This window comes from Mesocricetus auratus, unplaced genomic scaffold (assembly GCF_017639785.1).
Source record: "Mesocricetus auratus isolate SY011 unplaced genomic scaffold, BCM_Maur_2.0 Super-Scaffold_100014, whole genome shotgun sequence".
NCBI classification, from domain to species: Eukaryota; Metazoa; Chordata; class Mammalia; order Rodentia; family Cricetidae; genus Mesocricetus; species Mesocricetus auratus.
In genome coordinates this window covers 66426016-66439195 of record NW_024429197.1, presented here as the reverse complement: position 1 = coordinate 66439195, position 13180 = coordinate 66426016, and the positions used below count along the sequence as shown (strand labels likewise).

Here is a 13180-nt window from a genome sequence, read left to right as displayed (position 1 = left end):
TTGCTGTGTTTTCTGGCAGATTTTTAAAGATATTTTAATTGTTTATGTGATTGTGTCATCTGAAAATGGGGATTATTTGAGTTCTTTTCATATATGCTTTTATTTCTTTTTCAGTTCATATCGATTCAGCTAAGACTTTAAGCACTATGTTGAAGAAGGGAGAGAGCTGACACTTTTGTCTTACCAGATTTCAGAAGAAATACTTTAGTGTTTTTCCCAGTTTAGCATGATGATGACTATATGTTTGTAATATATAGTCTTTATTATATTAAGGCATTTCTCTTCTACTCCTAGCTATTTGGGGCTTTAGTTGTGAAGAGATGCTGAACTCTGTTAAAGGCCCTTTCTGCACTGATAGTATGGTTTCTATACTTAAGTCTACTTATTTCATCAGTTATATTTGATTTGTGCTTGTGAAAGGAATCCTGTGTTCCTGGAACAACTGAAACTTGGTCATGTTGTGTGACCTTTTTAAATTTATTTCATAAGAATTTTATTGAGAAAATGTACATCTATGTTACTTAGGAAAATTGATGTATAGTTTTTTCTTTGTTGTGCCCTTATCGATTTTGGTATCAAGCTGAATTTGATAATTCACATGCTTTTTATTTTACAACAGTTTGAGGAATATTGTAGCTCTTCTTTAAGTGGCTAAGTAGAATTCCATAGTAAATCCATTTGGACTTGAGCTTTTCATTGTTGGGAGGATTTCTACAATAGCTCTAATCACATTTATTATCATGAATCTAATTTAGTTGTTTATGTCTTCTTAATTTGATTTGGTAGGTCATGTGAAACTAGACCTTTACAAAGTTCTCAATTTTCCAGTTTTGCAAAATACAAATTTTCTAATAACTCTCTAACTGGGCTGTTTAGTAATCTTTCTCTTTCACCCCTTATTCTATATTATGGGGGTCTGCATATGGGTATTATTTACATATGTGTGGAGCCCCATATATGTGGAAGTCTTAGAAAGATGTTTGGTGTTCTCTATATATTTTTTCTTCTTCATTTTCTTGAGAGGGGTCTCTCATTGAATGGTTTTCAGTTAGGCTGTCTGACCAGGAAGCCTCACTGATCTTCCTGTCTCTGGCCCTTCTCAGAGCACAGGGGGAGGTTAGAGTCTAAAACTGTTCACCGATATGCCTGTATTTTTTACTTAGGCTCTAGAGATTGCTTTATGAAATTTGAAGCTCTGATGTTTGCCTCACTTATATATATATATATATACACACATATATATATATAAAATCATTGTGTCTTCTTAATAAATCGTCTCTCTTATTAGTATATTGTGTAGTGTGCTTTATGTCTTCTTACTGCTTTTGGCTCAAAGGCTACTTTATTGGGTATCAGAAAAGCTGTGCTCATTCATTATCCCATTTACTTCACTCAATAGATTGTTTCCTATGCTTTGATTCTAAATCTCAGTGTGTCTTTATTAGTCAAGTGAGTTCCTTGGAGACAACAGACCATTAAGTCTAGTTTTTAAATCTAGTCAGATAATCTCTGTCTCTGTCTCTCTCTCTCTCCACATATATATTTAAATCCAGTGAGATAATCTATCTGTATACATGTATTTAAATTGGTGAGTTAATATCATTTACACTTACAGTTTTTATTGTGATACTGTGATGTGTTTACTAATTCCTTTGTTTTTTGTTTTTGATGATAGTTGTGTTTTCTTAGCTTTCTTTACTATTAGGATCAATGCTAGTTAGCTGTCTTGGGCAAAATGGACTCCTTCCACATTTGTTGCCCATTCCTCTCATGGTATGCATTCTTTCCTGTGTTCTTGCAACTGAAGAATTCCTTATCATTCTCTCTTCATAGAATTTAGATATCTTCTTTAGTGCTGGAGACTCATCATGCCTGAGTTTGCATTTGTTTTAAAGATAGCTTGTAATCTTCATTGACAGTTATTTATTCTCAGGGCTTCAAAGATACTATTCTATGCTTTCATGGCTTTAAAAGTTGCTGATAAGAACTCTAATGTGATTCAGATGTCTCTACCTTTGCAGCTAAGTTGTTTTCCCCTGAAAATATTCAATATTGTTTTCTGTTTTATATTTTGACATGTTAACTATATAAGGTGTAGTGATTCTTCTCTGGTCATAAGATTTTGAAAATCAAAATGCTTTTTGTGTAGTGTACAAATGTTAGGGTTTTTCATGATTTTGTTGAATACATTCTCATTCATCCCTTATCACAATATGTATAAAGCCATGACCTAGAATCTTTATGAGGACTTCTATTTTATGCTTCTTTATTACCCACACAAGCCCCATGGTTACAGTGATGTTCTTTGACACCTGTCTGTCTGAATTCTGAAGGTCTGTGTGAGAGGCTCCACTCTGTCTTCTGTTCTACTATTTTATTGGATTTAAATATGGAGAAAATGGAGTTTTTCAAATGTGAAGTTTCCCCCGACATGAACAAGGACTGTTAATTGAATTGATCTTTATTTTATTCTCTACACAATATGTCAAAAACTATTATTGCCATATTTCCTGGGTGTATGTATGAATAATGTGTAACTTCTATATGGTATTAGTCAGGATTCTGTAGAGGAACAAATTTATAGTTTTCCCTGCTTGCAGAGTGTTCTGGCACTGAAGACTAGCAGAACAGTCACCAGAGAGACCAGAGAAACTTCATCCATCAACTGATGGGAGAAGATGCAGAGTCCCACAGGATGGAGAGGAAGGATCTGAGGAACCAGAGGGGCAGGGACACTACAAGAACACAGCCCACAGAACTCATAGGGGTTTGCAGAGATCAAGGAATCTTCAAGGGTCTGACCTATCGCCTCTGCATATATGTTTAGCTGAGTAGTTTGGTGTTCCTGTGGAATTCCTAACAGTGGGAGCAGGGGCTATCTCTGACTCTTTTGCCTGCTTGTGGGACTCCTTTCCTCCACCTCCTGGGTTACTGCATTCAGCTTTGGTGTAATGGTATGGTATGGACCTGGTCTTACTGTAGCTTGTTATGCTGTGTTTGTTTGATGTCTCTGGGAGGCCTGCTCTTGTCTTAAGGGTAGGTTGAGGGGTGTGAATCTGGGAGAGTGGAGAAATTCTGGGGGAGAAACTGGAGGGGGAGGAAGATAAATTGTAGTTTGGATATAGTCTATGAGAGAAGAATAAAAAAATTAAGTGTGTCTTTCTTATATAAAAGAGAATGTGTTAGTCTTTTTCTTTTGGAATTTTAGTTCTTGAGGGGCCAGGGAGGAGGGGAGGAAGAGGGAGCTGGGAGTAACATGTTTAAAAAGTTAAATAAAATTAAAAAAATTTGACCAAATAAATTTATTGTTTTTCTCTTAGTAGCCTGTCCTTTTAAATAAACAGTGTCAGTTATCACTCCTTTGAGGTGTAAAGAAAGTTACCATATCTTTTACTCCTAAAAATATTCATTTCACTTTTCTTATAATAAACTTTATTTATTTATTTTACATCTGGATCATTGCCTCTCCCTCCTCTCCTTCCATTCCCTTCTCCAATCACTGTTCTGTCCCCACCCCAGAAAAGGGCAGGCCTCCCATCCATATCAAAAAAACATGGCATATCACATTGCAGTAAGACTAAGCACTTCTTTTCTATTAAGGTTGGTCCAGGCAATCTATTATAAAGAATAGAGTTCCACTGTTGGGAATCTCACAAGAAGACCAAGCTGCCCAACTATAGCAGAGAACATAGGCTAGCCCCATGCTGGCTCCCTGGTTGTTGGTTTTGTGTTGGTGAGCCCCTCATGATCCCAGGTTAGTTGATTTTCTGTGTAAAACAGACTTTTTAAATGATTGAGATTTTAAGAATCATCCATGAGTAAACTTTTCCTTTCAACATTAACAAGGGTGCTTAGCCAGAACAAACAACTCCAGTGTCTTAAATGCAGTTTGTTTACTGGAAGTGCAACTGAGAATCAACAGTTAGGGTTTAGACAAAGGGTTGTAGTAGAAATAGTGGACCAAAGAGATAAGGATGAGAGAAAGTAGATAAATACATGGATGAACACCATCTGGGAGAACACCACACTCATGGGATAGCACAGATTCTTCCAGAATGCTTGTTGAGAATTATAAATGAAAGCACACATCTTCATCTGTCTTCTCTTCATTTATACTCCCATCACCCATTGGGACTTTAGCCTCTCTGAACTTTGCTTCTATATCATTACTATAGTTGTGAACCTGTGATCATTGTGCAAAGCTTAATTGGAGGAGTCTTGCTCCCCATTCCCCTTGGCATTTAAGGGTTCTGATACAACAATAGATTCCACAGATTTTTCTTGGAAATTCCTCTCTTCTGAGTAGAGACTTTCCACCATTGTCAAATTCCATTTTCTATTTGTTTTTATTATGACAGTGTTCCCATTTTGCTTGATTTAATTGTTGAGTTAAGATATATTAAAATTTTGTTTTCATTTTTAAAGAACAGTATTCTTCTCGGTTATTCTTGTACCCCAGAGGCATCCTATTGTTACTGGTGGATTAGAAGTGTCCTGCAATTTTTTAAAGGAGTCCAGAACAAACCATTCTGCTTTGAGAATAGTCTCTTCACGGGAAAGGAAAAATAAAGTAGGAGATTAGAGATTTCAAAAAATGATTGAACAAGTAATGAAGATATAGGCTTAAAGTAAACTATGAAAGAGAACATGGTTAAACATAGACAGAAAAGAAAGTTAATTGAAATGAAAAGCACATAGGACAAACAGCTAATGTATACATAAAAGATGGAATTCAATGCAAATAATTATTCTCTATAATTATTAAGAAAAATGTAATTGTGCATTTATTACAAATGTAAGGAAGAGATTATCAATGTTTAAATGTCTTTTGGTTCTTAAATTCAGCAAAATTTCATTTATTGTAGTTTCTAAATTTGAGTGAAGCTATGTTGACCATTTCATAAATGTATAAACCATTTTAACTCTTATCAGCCAAACCAACTTCCCATTAAAATGTGCTGTTCATCTGTAATTAGTGAGAAGGAAACACATATGCCACTGTTCAAATGGTTTGGTGAATAATTTTCTGCTGTTCTTAAAACTACTGCTGACCCACTCATTGAAAGTTTAGAAAGCTCAAGGCAAATTTTAGATGAATTTCTTGACACACAGCATTATTAAATATGGAAATATGGAAGAACATATACATTACACAAATTCATAATGTAGCTTTTACTAAAGTTTATTTCATATAGTCTGGCAATGAGAATTAATACTTTGCTAATTTCATAACATTTCTTTTAAATAGCCATTATTTCCTTCGTATTTTACATGAAAAAGGAAGAGAGAGACAGAAAAAGAGAGGAGGAAAGAAGGAAAAGAGGAAGTAGACAGAGAGAGGGGGCAGATTGCATAGAGAATTTCAATAGGTTTTTCTGTTATTGAGGTATAATACGGCTACCAGATTAGAATAGCAACCACAGGGCAGCAGAGTAAGAATGAAAACCTCCCAGGTAAGAACAGGAAAGTCAGGTGAGAAGCTAAGAATCTAGGCCAATTCAACTATTTTTAATGTGTTCCGGGTCATAAAGGCTATTCCTGGGATGGCAAATAAGGAAGTTCCTGGCCTTAGGAAAAAGAGAGGCTAGAATCTATCTGTGGTACATGAGCTGGCCTTCTTGATGCAGAGTGGAGGGGCTTGGTCCTGCCTCAACTTGACTTGCCATGCCGGTCTTCCTTGACTCCCCATGAGAGGCCTTACCCTTTCTAGGGAGTGGATGAAGGATGGGGCGAGGAGGAGAGGAAGGAGGGGGAACTGTGTTTGGTATGTAGAATGAATAAAAAATTTAAAATAAAAAAGAAAAAGCCCCACAAAAATCTTCTTTTGAGGTCTGGATTGATTTGCATATGCATTTTGTGTTTAGGGATCAACTGTTTACTGTTTTTAGGCATTAGCTATCCTGGAGTTAGCCAATTGCTGCCAAAGCTAGTAAAGACACAGATTGTTGTGGCATGTGATCATAGAAAATAAAAGATAAGTTTAAAAGAAGAAGGGTGAGGAAGAAAGAGTGATCAGGAGGGAGGGAAAAGAAGTATATTATTCCATAATAACATTAATACATAGAGCAAAACAAATTAATTTTTAAGTCATAAAAAAGATGCACCAACTTCATCCCAAATGAACCACAGGAAAACTCTGACACGTAACATTAACCATGCGACTTTTGCCCTGTCTTCTATTACTCTGTAACACAGAGATAAAAACACTTTCTTTAAACAAGTGTAAAATTTGAATATGATTGTTTGCATCCTGAATATCATACATATCATACAAATAAACAGCAGTGTTTCTTTCAATGACTACTGCCTAAATTCCCCATCAGGATAGAAGATACAGTCGTGTGCTGTTTTATAGCAAAGAGAGTTATACACAAGAGAAAATGTCATGCATGTCCAGATGTTTCCTTATAACTACTAAATGCTTTCATAAACAGGGAAAGTAAGACAGGAGGAAGAGGAAAAAGGGACATTTCTTGAGTGAGGAGTAAATAAATAGGAATTTAATACTGGACTTCTGATATAAGACTAATAGAGATACTCTTTAATAACATTTACAGAGGGTGCTGGAAATTAACAATAATAATGAAAACTCAATAAATAATGTTTAATAAGAGCCTCAAACAATTTTACTTGTAATTTAAAGCACATGATTTTGTGAATCATGTATTTAAGATCGATTTCCAACAGTTAAATTAATAATCTTGGTTACTTATCAATGAGAAGAGGCAGAAGTGATAAGAGTGCATGTAAATTAACCTTCCTCTCACTACTCTACCAACTTCTTCCACACTGACAAGTAATCAAGATAATTCGGCAGAAACAGCAAGTTGTTTAGCTACTCAGCTCCCTGCCACTAAAATATGATGTCAGATAATTTGTTCCTGTTTCCAGCTTGATTACTTCTGTTTGTCTGAGATTCGAATTGATGAAGTTTTACTTTAGTTACATGACAGTATTAATAAATGCTGTCATGTTTATTAATGAGATACCAAAATTATATTGTTATGTTTAGAGGACAGAGTCAAGTTCATGTAACTTAAAGGAGCTGAATGTAGTAGAAGGTTAATTAGAGTCCATGACCTGTTTTGAATATGTCTTTTGTGTCAATAGCAATATAACTTTCAATGAAAAATACCCAAACCAAGAATTAATTTATAATGTAGTCATATAAATAAAAATGATCCTAACAACCCTTGAAGAAAACTTTTTAATTAAATAAATAAGAAATTTTTGAAAGTAAAACAAGGCTCAGTGAAGGTTGTCCATAGCAGGATCAACTCAGCTCAGTGTGACTTTTCATACACATGCTTTTAGTCGACACTTACTAGGCCTTCAAGCTGTTCCTATAAAGGCACAAATCCTTGGGAAAACCTTTCTACAGACTTCTCTAAAATATATACATAAAGACGTTAAAATATGTAGAATCAGTGGATAGCAGAATAGACATTAAGTACATTTCTTAATCTTCATTGTTCCCTATTTTTCTGACTGAGGATAGAAGACAAATATTGATGTGTTGGGCTAGCCAAGAACATGGTACAATTCATAGAAATCTAAAGACAAAGATTTAATTTACAAATGAAACTCTAGCCACAGTAATATTTCAGACTGATAATTTCTTCCTCAATGTAAGACTTCATTGAGAAAATTGGTTTGTTTCCTCCAGTTTTCAGGCAAACAAAATAGAAGTTCATACCTAGACATGTTCTGCTGGACTTTCTTTGACATTTTATGATAACATAAAGATCCAATAGGTTTCCATTTTTTGCTGTTGTTATTTTCTCTGAGATATGTAGGGAATGAGGAAAGAAAGAGTGAAGTCATCAGTGAATGTGTGCTGTTGACATGTGCATAGCCATGTCAAGGACCCCAGAGACTTGGACTCCTGGAGGCCTCGCAAAGCCTTTTCCCTGGAGTGAAGCTTAGAGAGAAATGCCAAATCTTTCCTTGGGGGAACCATTGCAAGTATTTCTGTACAGTAGGTACAGAAAATGTCCACCATAGTTTTCCCTCCAAGTGTCTTTAGGGCCTGATGACTGATCACCTACAGATACTGGTCCTACTGAGATAAGTTATGTCAGGGAATAACCTAAACCCTGCCTCCCAGTTTGTTTTTATGTTACAACACCACTTTTTTGTTTAATTGCATGAAATAACCCTGCCTCGTTGTTCAACTCTGTATAATAAACATGCCCAGCTTGAGTTCTTTCGACCCCAGCTTTTGGTCTACGTGTCCATCTGTTTGTCTCTAACTTCATTCCCTTGCTGCTCCAATCACCTTCATTGTTGAGGTTGTATAAGGACCTGGCAGAGACAGGGTCTCATTATCTAGCTCAGGCTATCCTCATACTTGAAGTGACCCTCCGGCTCTTTATTCTGAGTACTAGGATCATAGGTATGAACCATCATGATTAACTTTGGACTTCTAACTCTTAAAACACTAAGTTGTTTTTTAAAGTTTGGGGAAAAATTACAACAGAATGTCTAAAAGGAAGAATCATTTATGTGTAATTTGTAATAGTCATACAGTAAGGGAAACAGATTCCCTGAAAGGAAAATTCTGGGACCATAAGTGGCCCACCTCAAAGGTCAGGGCACCAAGAGTATAACTCACCCCTTTGAACAAAAATTCTCTTTTAGTTTAAATAACTTCAATCCACAGATAAATGTATACTGCAAGTTTCATGCGGCCCACTGGTAATTCTATATATGTAAACTTCCTGTTTTGTTTATTCTTTACTATATGGGTAGGGAGGGGAAAAGGCAGGATCAGGTTGGGGAAAGATAGAGAAAGAGAGTACTGGGAGAGACGACCAGAATCTGGGTTCATATCTGGGATGAGATTGACACCTAGTGCAATGGAAACTCCCAGGAATCTATGAGGGTGATCCTAGCTAATTCTCCTTGCAAAGAGGGATGTGGAGCTTTAACCCACCATCCCTGTTATAGGGCAAGCCTTCCAGTGGAGCGATTAGGACACCAACCCAGTCACAACATCTTTAACATACAAGATGTGCTGGGGAAGAGGTGGTATACAAAATGTAGGAATGACCAAGCACTGAAGGCCTCAGCTTGAGTCCCATACCACGAGTGGAAGTTTGCATTGAGGGTCAGGATCCAGAGATATGACAGCCCAGAGACCAATGAAATTATTCCTAATCGATTCCTAGTGATGTCCTGTCATACTCATAGATTGGTGTCTAGCCTGACTGTCATCAGAGAGGCTTCATCCATCAAATGATGGAAACAGATGCAGAGACCCAAAGTCAAACATTAGGCAGAGAATTCTATAGAAAATGGGGAAGAAAGACTGTAGGAACCAGTGGGGTCAGAAGCACCAAAGGAAACCCAAAGAGCCAACTAACATGGGATCACTGAGGCTCACAGAGACTGAACCAACAACCAGGAAGCCTGCCTGGGACTGACCTGGGCTTTCTTTATGTATGTATGGTCTTTTTATGAGACACATAACACTGGAAGCAGGAGATGTCTCTACCTTCGTTGCCCGCTTTTGGGACGCTTTCATTCTGCTGGATTACCTAGTCCAGCCTTAATAGAAGAAGAGGTATTTAGTTTCACTGAACTTGATATACCATGGTTGGCTGACATCCGTGGGAGGCCTTTCATTTTTTGAAGAGAAACGGAGTGGAAGAGGAGGAGTGGATGGGGGATGAAGAAAGGAGGTGGAGGGAGGGATTGGGAGGACAGGAGGAAGGGGAAACTGAGGTAGGGATATAACAACAAAGTAAAACAGCAAACAAGCAAACAGAAAGTTCTTTTCATATATCATCACAATGACAATTAGGCTTTATCATATTAATTTTGGAAGCAAGATTTAAACATTTTATATTACTTCTACTCAGTATTAGTAATTATTTTCTGACAGGATTATGCATGCCTGGAATAATGTCAGAGACTACTGAGAGCATGAAAAGGGCACAAGCAGTTTAAAACCATATTTTGTCTCGTATAGTTGGAAAAAAACATGGAAGTAGAGTCCAAGGAGGAAATGCTTATTCCTATCAATGCACATAGAATATTGCATAAGACTCGAGCCTTTGTGGCATAAGAGTGGAAGAATAGGAACATGGTATTAAAATAAAATCAGATAAAGAATTTTGAATATATTAGAGGAAAGTCTCCTTTATGAAGGGCTGTGAGCTTGTTTGTATGACAAAAACAATATTTCTTAGAAATTGAAAAAAATCAGAAGGATGTGTAAAACTAGAATTTTATGTTTGGGGAACATGCTTTTATGGAGTTAGTATACAGGAAAAAAGAGCTAAACAAAGTCAAAGTTTTTATGAAGTCATTGAGAAACAGTAGTAAGTACTACTGAGTCATTTAAGTAAGGGCCATTGCTTAATCCCCTCCCCCTTCTCTCTCCTATCTTCACCTTTCCTAGGATTCTCATGCTAAATGTGCTGGCTCATTTTTATGTGAACTTGACACAAGCTATTGTCTTTTGAGTAAATGGGACCTCAATTGAGAAAATGCCTCTGTCAGATCAGACTGTAGGTAATTTTTTAATTACTGATTGATGGGGGAGGAGCCAGCTCATTGTGGGTGGTGTGTTCTCTGAGCTGGAGGTTCTGGGTGCTCTAAGAGAGCAGGTGGAGCAAGTCTCGAGGAGCAAGTCAGTTAGCTGTACTCCTTCGGGGCCTCTGCATCAGCTCCTGTCTCCAGCTTCCTGCTTTGTGTTCTTGCCCCTATTGCTTTTGATGATGCACTGTGACAGGGAAATTCACACAAAATGAATTCTTTCCTCCTCAGGCTGCTTTTGATCAAGTTTTTTTTTTATTATAGCAATAGAAATTCTAACTAAGTCACTCAGCAAGCGCTCTACTACTTGCTGTATCCTCAACCCTTTTTACATAAAAACGATATTCTAAAGATAGTTTTACAAAGTTGATCAGGTTGATCTTGGACTCACTCCCATTTTGGGTAGGTCCAAAACTTGAAATTCCCCTGGGTCAGCTTCTTGGCCAATGCCACTAAACTTGGCTCAGTATGATTAATTTGGGTCAACATGTTTCAAATTCACTAATTTTTTCCCTGCTAATACTATTTTTGGTGCTATTAACACATGAGTTATTTCAATGATTTCTAGTACTTTCTGTGCCAAAGTTTTCAGTTCTCTTCTGAATTTCCTCATCTACTCATGACTGCTGTCCCCCTTTCAGACAGAAAGATTCTTCCACAAAGTAACTATAGGTGCTTTTAATTGCTTGTTTGATAATTCAAACCCTGAGGTCATGCCTGACTCTAGTGTACAACTAGAGTTTCTGGACATTACTACATATATATATATATATATATGTATATATATATGTATATATATACAGTTTGTTCTACTTTCCTTTCTTTTGTTTTGATAAAACGCCCTGACCTTTTGGTATCAATACCATAAGGAAGTCTTTTTATATAACTCTTTTATTCAGTATCACATGAGAAGACATAAATATACTACCAGAGTTTTTGGTGGTTTACTTATATATTGTTTTAAGATAGTGTCTCATGGAGCCTAATTTACTATATTTCTGAGAATGACTATGAACTCTGAGTCTTTTAAAAACTATAGTCCTGTACCACTACAAAGAGTTCCCATGGGTAATTGTATTCTTTGAGTAGGGCTTTGCTAGTTGGCCTTGCTAATAAGGAGATATTATTTGAAATTAGATCAGAATATGTGCTTTACCAAAATATTACTGATGTCATTTAGATGTTTTTGTAGCATAGACTTTAGGTAATCCAGTGGCCAGAAATTCACCACATCTATTCTTAAGATCCATGCTGGAGAAATCTTTGATTTTCATGGGAATTCCACTATTGAGGTTGCTCTCTGTGCCTCAAAAGTTTGGTTCCAAGTGGCTGTGCCCAGGAGTGACTCTGCTGATATCTATGAGGTTCTAGAAATTCTAGGAAAGTGATAAAATGAGATACACAGGAAGGGTGCCTCAAAGGCTGTTGAACACATCAATAAAACTACCTCACCTGCTCTGGTTAGCAAGATATTGAATGTTGTGGAACAGAAAGTCAACAAACTGATAATTGAGATGGATGGTTCTGAAAATAAGCCTACATTTGGTACAAATGTCATCCTGGTGGTGTTCCTGGTTCTCTGTAAAGCTGGTGAATTTGGAAAAGGCATGTCCCCATACTGTCACATCACTGACTTAGCTGCCATACTCAAGTCATCTTGCCAGTTCTGACTTCCAACAAGATCAATGGAGGTTCTCAGGATGGCGAGATAAGAGTTCATGATCGTCCTTGTGAGTGCATCCAGTTCCTGGGTAGCCAAGCACATTGGAATGATGATTTATCACAATGAGAAGAAGGTCACCAAAGAGAAATACAGGAAGATGCCACTAATGGGGGTGATGAAATCCCAGAGAACTGTTGAAGAGCACATTTCAGAAGGATGGCTATCTTGAACAAGCCATCATCTGCATGAATGTGGCTGCCTCTGAGTTCTTTAGGTCAGGCAAATATGACCTGTACTTCAAGTCTCCCAATGTCATCAAGCAGGTGCATGATTCCTGGCCAGTTGGTTCGCTTGTATAAGTCCTTCATCCAGTAGTCTCCATTGAAGATTCCTTTGATCAGAATGACGGGGAAACTTGGCTGAAGTTCACAGCTAGTGCAGGCATCCAGGTGGTTGGGGACAATTTAACTGTGACCAAGCCTAAACAGATAGCCAAGGCAGTAGTCGAGAAATCCTGCAACTGTCTCCTAATCAAAGTGAACCAGATCAGCATGGTGACCAAATTTCTGCAGGCAGACCAGCTCACCCAGTCCAAATTTTGGGGCATGTTGGTGTACCATCTCTCTGGGGAAACAGGATACTTTCATCACTGACCTGGCATTGGGACTCTGGTGCACCTTGCTGATCCTAACATTTGGTCAATTATAATCAGATTATTAGAACTGAGGAAGATCTGGATAGCAAGGTCAAGTTTTGCTGTTAGGTCCTTAAAAGCCCCTGGCCAAGTAAAGCATGTGTTGGAGATGCCTGGAGTCCCCATGCTCCACTGGCTGCTCAGATTTTGTCCCAGATGTCATTAAGGGGGCTGAAGAATGCCCATGCTTGACCTTCCCTCCATTCCAATTTTTTCTTAGAAGTTTGAAGACACCCCTGCCCAACCAGAGTCCTACTAGAAACACGATGTGACTGGTCCAA

General features: G+C 37.4%; 1 pseudogene; it reads left to right on the top strand.

Moving 5' to 3' along the window:
- The window catches only part of LOC101822758, an 88343-nt pseudogene extending 75375 nt beyond the window's left edge, over positions 1-12968 (top strand).
- The last annotated feature ends 212 nt before the right edge of the window (positions 12969-13180 follow it).